This window comes from Glossina fuscipes, unplaced genomic scaffold (genome assembly GCF_014805625.2).
Source record: "Glossina fuscipes isolate IAEA_lab_2018 unplaced genomic scaffold, Yale_Gfus_2 28, whole genome shotgun sequence".
Classification (NCBI taxonomy): Eukaryota; Metazoa; Arthropoda; class Insecta; order Diptera; family Glossinidae; genus Glossina; species Glossina fuscipes.
In genome coordinates, this window is record NW_023998423.1 from 14,682,043 (window position 1) to 14,697,239 (window position 15,197).

General features: G+C 33.6%; 1 protein-coding gene across 17 annotated transcripts in view; it reads right to left on the reverse strand.

Annotated features, from left to right (window-relative positions):
* The window catches only part of LOC119636659 (ryanodine receptor), a 60,553-nt gene that overhangs the window by 44,575 nt on the left and 781 nt on the right, over positions 1 to 15,197 (reverse strand). The gene's annotated exons all lie outside the window — the stretch shown is intronic.

A 15,197-nucleotide genomic window follows, 5' to 3' on the forward strand; every position in this document is an offset into this window, starting at 1 on the left:
ACAAATGCGTGCAAGATAACCTATATTGTTTATGCATACAAAAATAAACACATATACACACACACACACACACACACACACACACACACACACACACACAAAATTGAAATAAAAGAAATGAATATGCATTTCCTGTAGTATAACGTATTTGAAATGTTTAACACGAAAATAATGGTTCACGAGAAACTGAAGGAGAAGGAGGAAAATTACAACCACTTTTGCCAACACATATGGACCGTATATACATGCATGAGCTTCTGTGTGTACTGAAGTGCTTATCAAAATTCCGGAACAATGAAAACAAAAAAAAAAGGCAAAAAAAAAAACAAAAATAACAAAACTCTGCCCTGTCTAAAGTCATCCAAATTCAATTTTACGAATACAAAAGCCTCTCTGATATCAACCAAGTCCAATAACATTGCTTTTCATGTTCAACATGTCTACGTATTCGGGTGTACTATTGCTTGTATATGTATATGCGTGAAAATACTGTAACTCCTGCGCTTTGCACAAAAACATGTAAACAATTGCAACATAAAGGAACTTAACGCAAAACTAAGTACATAGACTACATACTCATACGTAAAATCGCACATGCATATCTATCTGTGTTTGTGTATATTTTTGAGGCAAATGTGTTTTAACACAACAAAGAGGCAACATAATTGCCTAGATCTAAATGTGTACGCGTGTGTGAGCGCGTATTTGCATACAAGAGCCCCAGCAACCTGTTAAACGTATACAGAGTTAAGTTGAGCTCTGTAACCGAATAATTGAGATTCATTTAGTGTCCTGCAAGCAACAATAACGGCAACAACAACGTCATTCAATTGGTTCGCATATAAGTAAAATCTCTTCTAGCATTATGAGTAGAATTCTCCCATGTGACTGCTGTATATGCAAATAGTACAAACTGTATACCAAGTGCAGAATACATTACCAGGTCAGTGTGTCTATATATAAATATATATATATATATATATATATATATATGTGGACTTTATATGTACTAAGCAAGATTGTCAAGACTTTAAATTTGGAATTTGAATATGCGTTTGACCATACAATGGAAAGAAAAACAAAAACAAGTAAGTAAGATAGCTTTATTCATTTTGAATCGAATAGTGGACACCCGTCGCTGGAGGTAAATAATAAACAGTTTGTACGTTTTACGTCTAACAAGGCAGATAACTTTTCTTAATGTCATACGTTCGAATATGTGAAGAGGATTTGAACGAATGCTATGAATATATCATTTTTGAACACCAATGATTAGACATCGGTGCTTTTGGGTGTCTCAGTATAAAAGAACTGAACTTTCATTTTCCTTAATTGTTGGAACTATTTATTCGATTAACACCTTATATAATTTCTTCTTATTATTATTATTATTATTATAATTTAGACTAATGAAATAAATTCTTAGAATAAAAAAAAAAAATAAGATACTGAGCACTAGCAGCACAGGCTATCGGCTCTATAATTTAACATATAATTTCTTAACAATTACTCAAGTTCCTAAGACTGTTAGTAATGTTTATATTTGATGAAAATAAATTGACATTTTTCATTGTTATTTATCGGCAAAGTGAAAGCCCTTTTACTTTGACCTTTTCCTTCTTCCATTCTTTGGCTTAGTCGTGAAAACAAATAATGTACACAAAGAACAAACGGATGGGTGCAAATTCAATCTATTTCGAATATATTTAATCTGATGCTTCTATGATACATTTTTTTTTCTTTTTTAATTTTACCAACCATTCAGGGGATGTCTCCTACTTGTGTAACACGGCTATTGTTAGAATGAACTGGAATGGCCGCAACTTAGTAGCTTTGATCGGTAAATGCTTAAACTTTACCGACTATATACTTATTGTAGTCCACCGACGCTAGCGACCAGCGACGAGACTTGACTCATCCGAACACTCACTTGATAATCGAGATTCTTACCTAGTTGGCTACGTATGCGTATCTGAGTGTTACGAAAGCGATCACAAAATTAGTGTATTTACGCATACTTATTACTACGATTAGAAACAAAATCAGATAATTCAGTATAATATGAAAATCCATAGTTAGCTCATTTTATCGATCCATCTTAAGATTAATTTTAACTATTGTCAAGCAAAACTCTATTCCATTGTATATATCTGCTATTATACCCACCACTGACGGATGGGGGTCATAATGTGTGCAACATCTGTAAGGATGCTTCAAACGCCCTGATTAAACCATATCTGTATGTTTGTGTGTTGTGAACACAGCTCGGTTTTTCTAAACAATACCTTATGGGTTTTTTTGCTCATTACTCACAAATGCGGAAACATCGGCCAGGGCAACATAAAGTTATATATGATTAAATTTTTTTTTTTTACTTTTTTGACTTTGATAGACACTACGACTTAGTGACTTAATTTTTTCTTAATAATAGCAGCGATATGGTTATCAAATAAAAGGACTTGGACAGTGGAATGCGACGTATGTTCACTGTCAATTAAGTATGGTGGGCGTCGCGATGCGGTGAATTAATTTTTCTTAACAATACCTTTTAGTAAAGTAAGAGGAGAAAGAAAAATTTTATCCGATTCACTTTTGCCATGACAATAAATAAATGCATGGGGTGTCGAAGATTTTAATTTTGGGAAATATAAATATTATCCCATTTACCTTTTATATGACAATAAATAAAAGCATGGTTTGCCGAGGATTTTAATGTTGGGAAGCATAAATTTTATCCCATTCACTTTTTTATGACAATAACTGAAAGCATGGGGTGCCGAAGATTTTAAAGTTGGCGGACATGCGAGATATAATTTTTTTTACCTGGCACAGTTTAAAATGAGCTCAATAACAGCTTATATATATGTATATATATATATATGTATATAGGTTTGTGTTCCTAGAAGATTTGCAAACACTTCATAAAAGAAACGTCTACGATAATATCTGGACGAAGGTGGACTCAAGAAACTTCTTAATACGATTTGCATGATATTTGATTTGCTGCCCAGTATAATCTACCCTGTGTGTAATGTATTAAAACGCGTAGACAATATATGTATAGATCAAGAAATATTGGAACGTCTGCAGTTTTTAACCATATTTGCATGTCCCGGTTCATTTTTATAGTGATTCTTAGGAATTGTGGGCGAATATTAAGTTCTTTTCCTTTCATATTCGAACCTGACATGGGGACTTTATGAAGAGACAATTTAGGATTGAACTTTAAGGGTCATTTTCGTTATGATCATCTTAACCGAAGGCTTACTAGCAGGCAATCTTAACTTGAAGTTATCTTGTTTACTTTCCACAAACATGTATTTTGCTGACAGTCAGTACGATGTGCGCGACATTTGAATAAGCACTTGAGATAACCTAGTTATGGAAAAATAGATTTTTTTTTCTAACTACGTAGACTATACAAATGCTTACACCCCCAGTGTTCTGCTGTTGTTTTTAAAAAGTATCCTAGCAGAGAGTTGAAACGTTGCAAGGGCCCTTTCAGCTTTATTAGAGGAGTAATTTCCGTAGAGAAACCACTTGATATAACAAGTAAGTTGTCATTATCAAAATATATTAGTTTGGGGAAAAAGAAATCCATTATTTTTATATGAACTTCAGGACTTTATTTAACATGCTTCGGATTGTCCGATTTGGGTCAAATATGCACCGTTCTGTTATACGATTTGTTGCCATTTTAAAGGTAACTTCAAAATGCCTCTCTCATAGAAGTCCTGGTCTCTATTTGCAAAAAACTCTAGTAGTCGATTTTTAGCTCCTGGGCGATGTTACGACTGCTAACATGCCGGTCAACTTCGATCATTTCTCCGATTTTATCGACATTTTCGACGACCGGCCTACCTGTGCGAGGTGCATCTTTAACATCGAAAATTCCTGAACGGAATCTACGAAACCAAAATTGCACATAATTGGCTGTTACAGTATTGGAACCATAAACACCATTCACAATTTTAGCCGCCTGGCTTGCATTTTCACCTTTGTCAAAGAGAAACTGTAAAATGTACCGAATTTTCTCTTTGTTCACTTCCATTTTTAACTCACAACTGAATGCACCAAACAAAAAACAGCAAAAGAATTTTTTTTACTGCAAAATGTCACCTTTCCAACGAGCATAAATCTGAAATTGTTTGATCGATACTCTACGAGAAATCTATCAGTGCAGCCATCTACTGAAAAAATAATGGATTTCTTTTTCACCAACCTAATATAAACTGTGTCTGCGGTTTACTTTCGCAATGTTCGTACTGTAACTGCATATCCCTTCGATAATTTGTGTCACATAATAGTAAATGAACTCCTCATTTAGCAGGTTAAGATTATTGAAAAATTGCCGGACTTGTATAATGATTATAGGGATTTACAAAATCGATTTATTATCTACGATGGGCAGGCATCGATGTTATTGTTTTATATTCTTTTATTTTTATAATAACTATTCTTTCACGTAAGTAAATTCTTACAATTTTTTTCGTTTTATTTTGTAAAGCCTACGATGATTTTTATCAGCTAACTGAGAGAAATTTTACAGAAAAATTTAATTATCAGTTAAAGTGTAACTAAAGGTTTTGAAATAGATTTGGTGTGAACGGCAAGTTAAACTCATCTAAATTTCAGTTGAAATTTTATTGGAAACGGTCCTTGATAGCTAACTGGAAGAAATAGTCCGCTTATAATTTAATCCAGAGCTTATCCGAGCACATTGGCGTAGCTTTCATGATATAGATTTGCTGTTAGCTGACAGTTTGATAAATTCAGTTTTCCTTTAATTTCTATAACCTCATATATTTTAGTGTAGTTTTCATCAAAAATGGCTCTCAATTAATATAAAGTAAGCAAACTCTAAGCTTCAGCAGTATTAATAAATTCTGCATTACTTACATATGGTTTATGTTATGGTTTTATACCCTCTCTGGGAACGAAGTTAGTTCATTTATGAACACAACCTGATTTGCTTTTTGTTAGGAAAAAATTGTACATTAAATTTGATTTCCTAGATAAAACTGTACAATCGTAGTCAGTACGGATGGACGGTGCAGAGGTTTTTCAGTTTTGCCCTTCGAAACTTTTAATATTTCTGGGCCGTCCTTAAAAACTGGTACGGTGTAAAAGTTATTTTTTGGGAAAGTAAATTAGTTCGATCCGATTTTTGTGCTCAAGAATGCATTTATTTCAGAATTTAGTAAGTGAATGAACGAATGATAAATATCTATGCAAGTATTGTTCATTGTTGATTACTGCTTTTTTCAATCTCTCTCAGCAAATTTTCCAACTCCACCGCGTATCGTGTCTTGTAAAGCTATCCCAGAAGAATCGCAATAATGTTGAAGAGAGCAATAATTCCTTTGTTTAAAAACGTATTGATCGGAAGAAGTAATGTCTGCTGATAACCGCAGAGGTGGTAGGACATTTCTAGTTTAAACTGCAAACACTTCCTCCGCAGATTATGCTATATGCGGCAAAATTTCTCAATACCTACGATGCCCATTTTTTTGTCGCAGTTGGATTACGGCTCTTAGTAATGATTTCAAGTGATTGAAACAAACCGGAATACAAACCGCCATAGATATGCAACATTATTGATGTTGACCTTGTTGGTTCACATAATCGGCATTATGGTTATTTGGACATTGGATATCGTAACGCATTCACTATTTCTTACTTATAAAGGTTCAGCAGCTCTATGCATCAAATTAAGCAGAGATAGTAAGGTTTTCCACAAATTGTGTTTTTTCTGGCGCCGAACTCTAGGTGTAATGAGCTAATGCAGAATCGTTTCCTCTATTGACGCACAGTGTACATGTATAATGGAAGATGTGTACATAGCTTATGAAATATCTATGGCATATTTCAAGGCGCTACAAATAGATATAGTTTTGTTCGTGCAGTTCATTGCTAATACAAGTAGTTGCGACGAGTCTTAGCGGCACGATAAACTTTTTTACAACCGTTATATTCCAAGGACAATACAGGGGTTGACTCCGACTTTTGTTCAAGCCGTCCGTTGCTCAAAGAAAGCAGGCATCAATTATTATGGTATATCGCTAATACGTCAATTAATTACTCCGCGAAAGCCCGTCTAACCTACTTAGCTAAAATGTGTGAAATTCAGATATTTAAATGACAAGAATAAGTTAGAATAAAATGCTCTGCAGTCTGGTCGCGACTGGTAAAAGACTGCTAATACAACTCTGCTTTATTCATTTACAGCACGTATTCTTTATGTGAACTAAGCTGAGGAAGCTCTTACTGTATGAAAGAAGGATAAGGTTACGACTCTTTCTCCCCCTTTTTCTTTTTTTCTTTATGATTTTTATTAAAAATTGTTGTTGTTTGTAATTAAAATAAGTAATAAAACAACTGCCGCATAAAATCTGTCGTGTTTAGTGTTGTGTTTATTAATTGTTGCATAGGAGGGTTCCTGTTGTCTTTTCCAGCAATGATGTCCCCCTTTGTTGGCCGTAAAATAGCGTGGAAGTAAAAAATGTTATTAATTCATCCATAGAGAACCCATTGTTTTGCCTAAAAATATGCTTGTATTTTGAAATCTGATATTCAAGATGTATAAGCGCCAGGTAAAACACCTAAGAGGCAATTTAAGCAATAAAAACTAATCCGAATAGTCTGAAGATTAAACCCGGATAGCTGCTGAATCTTTTTTTTTTTTGGATTTATCTACTGTGTATGCTTTTCTTTGAAATCAATCAATTTCCAGGTTACGGTATATAAAACAATACATTTTTTTGGCCTGCAGTGCAATCCATTCAGAATTTCAATTACTTACTTAACTCAAGGCAAAAGTGTATAGTGAAATCCATTGTAAGTCTGCCTCATAAATAATTATGAAATCAACTTAATGGAAAAATAATCTAATGAATTTTGAATAATGTTGGTTAACATGCTATATAAATTCTCATATTTGACATTCTAATGGAATGCCACGACCACAAGCGGCAATACCAATAAAGTTAACAATAATAGAAGCACCAGACAGCACAAAAATGCAAAAAACAAAAAGAAATGAATTGAATTGAAAAACCGGACCAAAAACGTATCAAATGAAAGTCATATAAATTTTTACTGATATTTTACGAGCCGTTTAATTCAAGTTTTCACACGCACAACTATGCTGCCCATAAGCAATTCATAGCTGCCGCATTTCTCTAGTGCAAGTACCCACATACAGTCAAATAAAATTTAAGCTTTTGAATAATGTACTGATAAAATGGACTTGAAAAGAAAAAAAAAAAAAAAAAGAAACCGAAAAGAACAACAAAAAATTTATGTACGCTATAAAATCAAACACATGGTGCATTAATGCATTATAAATGTTGCGTATTATGCTTGAATATAAGTGAATATGTGTGTGTGTGTGTGTGTGTGCAAGTGTTTTTGAGTGCACGCTAGCCAAGGACATGTAAAATAAAAATTTTTATACTAAAATGAATTTTCCGCATGAAAAAACATGCAGAGAATTAAGTTGCCATAACATGGTAAATATTATAAATGTGCATCATATATGTATAAATGCCTCGGCGAGCGCGTGTGTGTGTGTGTGTGTGCGTGTGTGTATGTATGTATGAACGCACTCCCGCAAACATATGTGTGTATGTTTACAATCAATGTTATATGCGTGTGCTTGAGGACCCACATTGCAAAGCCAAAGGCTTTTGTATGGTTTTGTTTACGCACACACACACACACATACATAATAACACACACACACACATACACGAACACAAATACACGCATACATACAAGTATGCATACACGTGCAATAACGCAAGCGTATACAAATACTTTATACATGTATATATGTATTTATTCAGCATATGTGCATTAATTTTGTTAGCTTCGGTGTATATGTATGCGTTGAAGGCCCGTTAAAACAGTGTCACCCCCCCATTGTTTTATATGAACGAATGTAAATACATAAACATACGATGTACGTGTGTATATTCATATATACCAAATACATATGTGCTCGTATTAAAATTTTGCACAATATTTGTGTTCAAACGAACATATTTGCATATTTATCGAACTTTTATTGCAAACACGGACTGCCTGCTTTCACTGATCGCCTGGGCTTCTACATGAGAGGTTTTATCAATATTCGATTTATTCACGCTAGAGAATGGCCGGTCATCTGTAAGTATTAATTGTAATGATTATAATACGAAAGCATTATACACAACTGTTATATGCTTGCATGCAGTAAAACGTATTCGAAAAGTCTTCGGCACGTTTGGTTAAAAACAAAGAGCAATCTTAAAAAATTAGGTAACAACCGGTTATTGCCTTTAGGACGATGTAAGACCAAAAGCAATTGATGCAACTAAGCATTGTGGTATTAGCATAAAATAACCATCGTTTCTGTATTGAATCCGCATTCGGTATACGGTTCATATTATTACGTTTCATTTAAATTCAAGAACATTGGTATTCACAGTTCTTGTTGTTGCTCTTATTGTTGTTGTAATTTTTGTTAGTTGTCGAAAACACACAGAAAAATATCTCTGAAATTTTATGTATATATATGCACAAATGTTCACTTTATATGTATATATCTAAAATCTTTATACGTAACTAGTTATCCTTTGGCAATTATCCATGTGTCAGCATCAGCTAAACTAATCGACTTTAAAAAATTCAAAACATGCCAAAGTGCTTAAGTTTGTTTTCATTTTCCAATTAATTGGCTAACAAACTAGAATATTGCTGATGATAACAATACTTTCTCTGTCAGCGACACTACCACTACCACCACCGTCAACGTCGCTACGAACGAATATCGTCATCAGTGTTGTCGCCATTACCGCTACATATATATATTAATATATACATATATATGTAAACATGAATAAATGTTGGTTATATACGCTGACACAACTTTGGCTTAATATTAGAAGAACGGTTAGAATAAGATAGTAACGGAATTTTTTATATGCATTTATCCCTTCCCCGCCGAAATATCTGGATTATACATTGTACAAAGCATAAGATAAACGAACATTAATCCTATTGCTATGAATTCTATCTGTTATTTACAAGTGATTGCTAGGCATAGCAGTGGTAGTTAACTAAAGGATTAAAGTGTCGCAGTTGTTAGTCAATGGAGAAATCCAATCAAAATTACTTTGAACTGGAAGCAATTGGAGCAAACAGCCCAAATGACTGAAGTTGAAAATTTGTTTTAAAAAAAATATGAAAAATAGTGCAGCGTTTTTAAGGTATAGAGACAGTGCGAACATGTTACGCCTTCAGCCGATATCTTATTAAAAAGACCGATTTCTAAATCGAAGTATATCGAACTTTTTTTACACGGTACATGCGTTCTTTAGCAATACGCGCGAACATGTTATGCTTTCAGCTCATGTCTTGTTAAAAAGAAATATTTCCAAATAAAAGTAAGTACGTACTTTTTTTACACGGTTGACGCGTTCCTTAGAGATCCACGCAAAAGAGATCGTGTGAAATATAAATGCGAGATGTGGCAAATTTGTTCCACTGCCGTATGTATGTGTTCCACAAGTTTAAAAAATCGTGTAAGCTGGAAAAACTCTATATATTTCATCAAAAAACCGTGAGAAAAAGTGCTAATGAAATCTATATGACACACCCAAGCAAAAACCACTCATTTTCATTACAAAAAACAAATTAAAATTTGTTTGGAGTGAAAATTCATACAACATTCAAAAACTTGAAATTAGGAGTAAAAAGCATTTTCGCAATTATTTATCGCTGCACGAAAAAGGCGTGCACGTTTACTACGGTTATCATCAAAAATGCTTTAACTAGTAGATATGTGCAACAAACTTGTCAAGTGCGATTCAAATGACGAATTGCGTCATATATTAACGGCCAAGAAGCAGTACAGCAAATCACTAACACATGCGTGGACAATATATTTTGTTGCCGCATACATAAATCTCTGTACGATATTATTAAGTTCGTGCTAGAACGAAGAATTCGTGTAAAAGAAGTGCATTTGCTCTCATTGCTGAACGGTGTTATTTCAAAATCATGTAAAAAGGAGTTCGATATATTAATTAAGGAAATTGATAATACGTGGTAACATATCACTCAATAACTTTTCGGCCTGATACATATAAGGCAATTCTATTGACAGACCCATACGATTTTTGGTTAGTACAAGCCTTCATATAATATGTATCAAAATTTCATCGCATTTTTACAATTACTTTAAAATGTACAAATTGAGAAAAGTAAATAATTGAAAATCAAGTGATTAATGGGCTTGTGATGCCGATTTTGCAGCGAAAACATTACTGCACACAAATTAATCGAATCATATATTGATTTAAACTGAATGTATACCTCGTCCATGCTAGTTTACCTGATATTTACTATATCTACTTCCTAAATAAAAATGCCAAATGTATACCATATTTTCGGACAAGAAAAACTTCTTGCATTATCATATCAGAGAAAATGCTGCGCAATTTCAAGCAATGCTGATATATTGGGTAGGCAATGTAACATATTCGGCTGAGACAAGCGGAAAGGGGATAAAATTATTCCCATATCCCTTTTCACCGATCTGTTAATGATTTTACAGACGCTGTCAATGGAATTGTTGAGAAAATGTGTTCTCTACTTCGCTTCAAGTAATTAAATTGAGTAGATGACGACAGAATAAACGCGAAAGGTAAATATTTTTAAAAAATTTGGAAGATCCGTCTTTTATAAATAGACATCAGCCATAGACTTTAAGATCATAACATTTCAAAGTAGCCCAACAATGCAATTAGCTGCTCTCGGGGGATGATTTACACACATCTATTAATGAAGTTAAGAATGTGTTAGGGTTTCCTTTCAAGCTTTTGCTTAATTTTTGTGTGCACACAGCAGGACCATTTGGATAGATTGGTTGCTAACTTATTCCGTACAAGCGTCCATTCTCTACTTTGTTCTTAAAAGTATATTAACTGGTATGGTGGCAGTTTGATTTGAGGTAAGTTCTTTTGCCAAAACGAAGTCAGGAACCATTGCAAGATGAATATATTTTTTTGATCGTTGTCCAGTTTTTAAACCCTACTCCACTTCAGGTGAACGCTGTATTAAGTTTGCGCGGACGCTTATAACACCGAGAAGGACTTGACATAGAACAAGATTTGATTTTTTCGATCAATTCAAAATCGTCTTCCGATTCGACCTAAGCTTGTCTGTCCGTCTTCCTATTTATTTGTCTGACGTCCGCCCATGTTTTTTTGGTTTTCATCAAAAAATTTCTCTTAGAATGTGATTTATAACAAAACGGTTGCAGAAAAACATAAAATGTTTAAATTTGTGCAGGACTAACGTAAATATTATTGGATGATGTCATTAAACAAGCGAATAACATTAATCAAAACGTAACTTTTAGGAAGAATACATTGCAAGATTGGTTTGTGTCGCTTAGTGCACGTGATTAGGTGAATGAATATTATATCTACGATATTTGCAATTTAAACTTTTGTTGTTGTTATAGTTATTATTTCTCTCTTATAAATAAATATATTGAAAAATAAAACTAAACATATTTGAATATTCTTTAGTTGAAAACTGATCGGGAATAATACCATTTGTTCTTATTTAACAACATAGTTTTACGGCTGCTAATGCTCGTTTTTGGCCTTTAAATTGCTGTTCAATATTTTTTGAAATTAAAACGACTAAAAACAGTCCAGTCGGGTAGGGTCCGGGATTAAATACTCTACACCTTTTCACAATAAGATGTTATACGGAAAGTATTCGAAAAAGTATTCCGATCGTCGTTGGTTCAAAGTATATCAGTGCACCAAACTTCATCGAAATATCTAAAAATTGCGGCCTAGGTAGACACGATAATAAGATGGATAAGAAGGACACACAGGAGGGAAGCTGATAAAACCGTTCTGTATCAATCGGTATAATAGCCTCAACGTTTTCGGGGTGTTGTACACCTCCGCACAATCTTAATATGCCGTAGGGTGTAAAATGAATTTAAATGTACAAACACAGATGGCATTGAGTAAAAACGAAGGTAGCAGCTTTTCTGTTTTCTGAAGAGCATAAAATTGTTGATGCTCTGCGTAGTTCTGCAAGTCCAACAAAATATTTAATTAAGCAATGAGTATATCATCTGGTGCTATCTAAATTTCGTTCTTTCAACTTTCAATTAATTTGTTTACGCTGCTTTTCAACAACTCCGCAGGCAAAGTTTTAGCTATTTTGAAGGTATCTTGATTACGTAAAGGAATTGCATTTGTAAGTCTATCGGGAACACGAATTTTAAGGGACTTTGGACTCCACATGATGTTAATATACTTTTTCCCGATTTCCCGATTATGTTTAATAAATTTATTTAAAAAACCAAAAAAAAAAAAAAAAAATAACCCAAAAGGCAAATACTTTAATTTTTATAAAAAAAATTTTTTTTTTAAAACAAATTATCATCAAATATGGCTTTAAAGAAGAGTTTTCAGTATGAAACCACAGACTCTATTCTCTTAAAATGTATGCATATATATATATATATATATATGTGTATATATGTGGTTAATCCGCAAACACGCAAAAACACATATGTCATCGTATGCATGCTACACTTAGTATGTCGTGTGTGCGTTATTGTATTGTGTAGTCATTATTTCTATTTTATGTATAGTTGTTGTTTAATGTGTTGTGTTTAATGAGGCAATTTATGTAGATATTTATATATACATATATATATATATACTATACGTGTATGCATGCATGCAATGCGTATATTTAAATATAAGCATACATATATATATATATATATATGTGTGTGTGTGAGTGCATGCATTTATTTATTCAATATTTTAGTTTTGTGAATATTTTCATTAATGTTTTTCGCTCAATTAAAGTTAATTTCATATAAATTGTGTCCATTTCCAGATAGCCGGTTAGCGGTGGTATTATACTTATGCATATTTTTTCAGCCATTGAATTGAATTGAAACTTACAAGTCATTGTTTATGCGCAAATGTACATGCACATATTTGGATATGTTGATAGGATGCCATTCAATTCATTAATGCTATTATGTTTAATAAAATCAACAACAGCTTCCATAACAACATTGCAAATATAAGTAAGTAAAATATTTTCATTTTGAAACAAAAATCAAAAAACTTGAATATTAAATAAACCTTTAAGAGCGCATTTTACATTACATTATATAATGAAACATAATAATAAAAAAAAGTTATTTTAAAGATTTAAAAAATTTTGAATCTAATAACAAAAATAAAATTTGTCCTTCTATTTAAAGCATGATATAAGGCGAACATGAGCTCAATATTTTTTTTATTACATAAAATGTAAACTAATCTAAAATTTGAGTGGTTGTAATTAGGTGTAATTAGTGTTAACAATAATTACGCTGCCTGACCATAACAATTGTAGCTTAGAAGTTTTTAATATATCCCGAGTAAGAAAAAGACTAAAAACAAAACTGGTTTATTTCGGTTCTTGTCGTTATTCAGTTCCGTTATAAAGCTGTTACCGCATAACGGAAGTGTTCAATTACGTCAATTTATTGACAAAAATAGTCCATTTGACTGCCTCAGGATAGAAGTTCAAGTTAATTGTTAAGGTATGATTTCGTTGAAAAATATATTTTTTTGAATTTGCCACAGTTAGTGGATGTCTTGAAATTATGATTTCAAAAAAGATATTACTCTTGATCTTCGTCCAGAAATGTTAAAGCTATGTAACTTATTTCGGAAAAAAATGACGATGGCTTCAAAAAAAATTATGAAGGGCTGAAAGGAAGCCTGTATAGAGAATGGTGTTAAACTGCGATGCAATTGAGGTGCTAAAGAACAAGCAAGGGCACTGTTGAATTAAGTGCAAGTAGGGACCTGGTTGTGGAAAAGCGATATTTGTTATATATATGACCAGCTTAGGTAGTGATAAATGGAAGAAGGCAGTAGTGTTTACATCCGTTCGACTTAAAAAGAGAGCCATTAAGTACGGTTGGAAAGCTCACGGTTGATATCTTCTTGCAAGGGTGGGCAGAAAGTTCAACCCTACGATGTCCGATGACACACGGGGAGAAGAAACGGCACTCATACCTCACAGAGACTAAGGCTACTCAGAAATTGTATAATAAGATTATACATATGGCATGTCCTTCCCTCTGACAAAGACGAGGCCTATCTATAATAACACCTCAAATATTTAACGTTCCCGTAGTTTTGATAACAACCATTGCCACTACGAAACTTGCGTAATGGGCCATTGCCACTCTTAGGCCGAAGGTGGAAAATTACTTTGACGGCTCCTGTTGCCTGTGTTACCAGAAATAAGAAACAGGAATATGATAGAAGAAGAAATAATGCCAGCCGCTCAATATAACCATTCACTTCTCTAATTCAGGAAATTGCCACAACATATATTTCGATTCTTCGGGGTCCTTCTTGTCTGAAAAATGCATCATTCAGAAATCTGTGACCCATATATTTCGATTCTTCGGGGTCTTTCATGTCTGGAAAATGCATCATTCAGAAATCTGTGACCCATAAGCAGGTAATCCAATTGAAGAGAAAAACTAAAGTGTGGGTATTTCCCCACAAGTGAACCATCGTGGATAAAGTTAAAGGTAACCCCACCATACTCACTACTTCCTTACCGTGATTGCCATGAGCCACGGACATGTTCCGCTAGCAATTTACGCTCCCTATTCATTCTCAATTTGTCGACTACAAGAGCAACCCCTTGTTTACAGACATTAATCAAAAGTGGCGCCTGAAGGTCCATAGGGAATGCGCTCATCATTGTTTATTGGTTGTTCAATACTTCCTCTATGCAATAAGAGACAACATTGGGTTTTGATGCCGCTAAAGTTTACCCTGATAGGTTTCTTCCATTCTGTGATTTTTGTGGGGCCTTGATTTAATGTGTCATTCACCATGCAGTTACTCGATGAAAGAGAACGACGCACAAAAGAAAGAGAGACATTCACTGACATCTACTAATGTCTAAATAGTGTTTCCTGCAGATACTTGTGCCACTTCTGAATTTAAGTGGTTTAAGTTAAATTCATTGATTACACTTCGACCGGTTGTTTAGGAAATCGATCGAAATTGTCATTGACACCAGATGCACACACATACGAATGTTTTATTTTTCATAAATCAAAGTCACTCGAATTCGAAACTCGATGG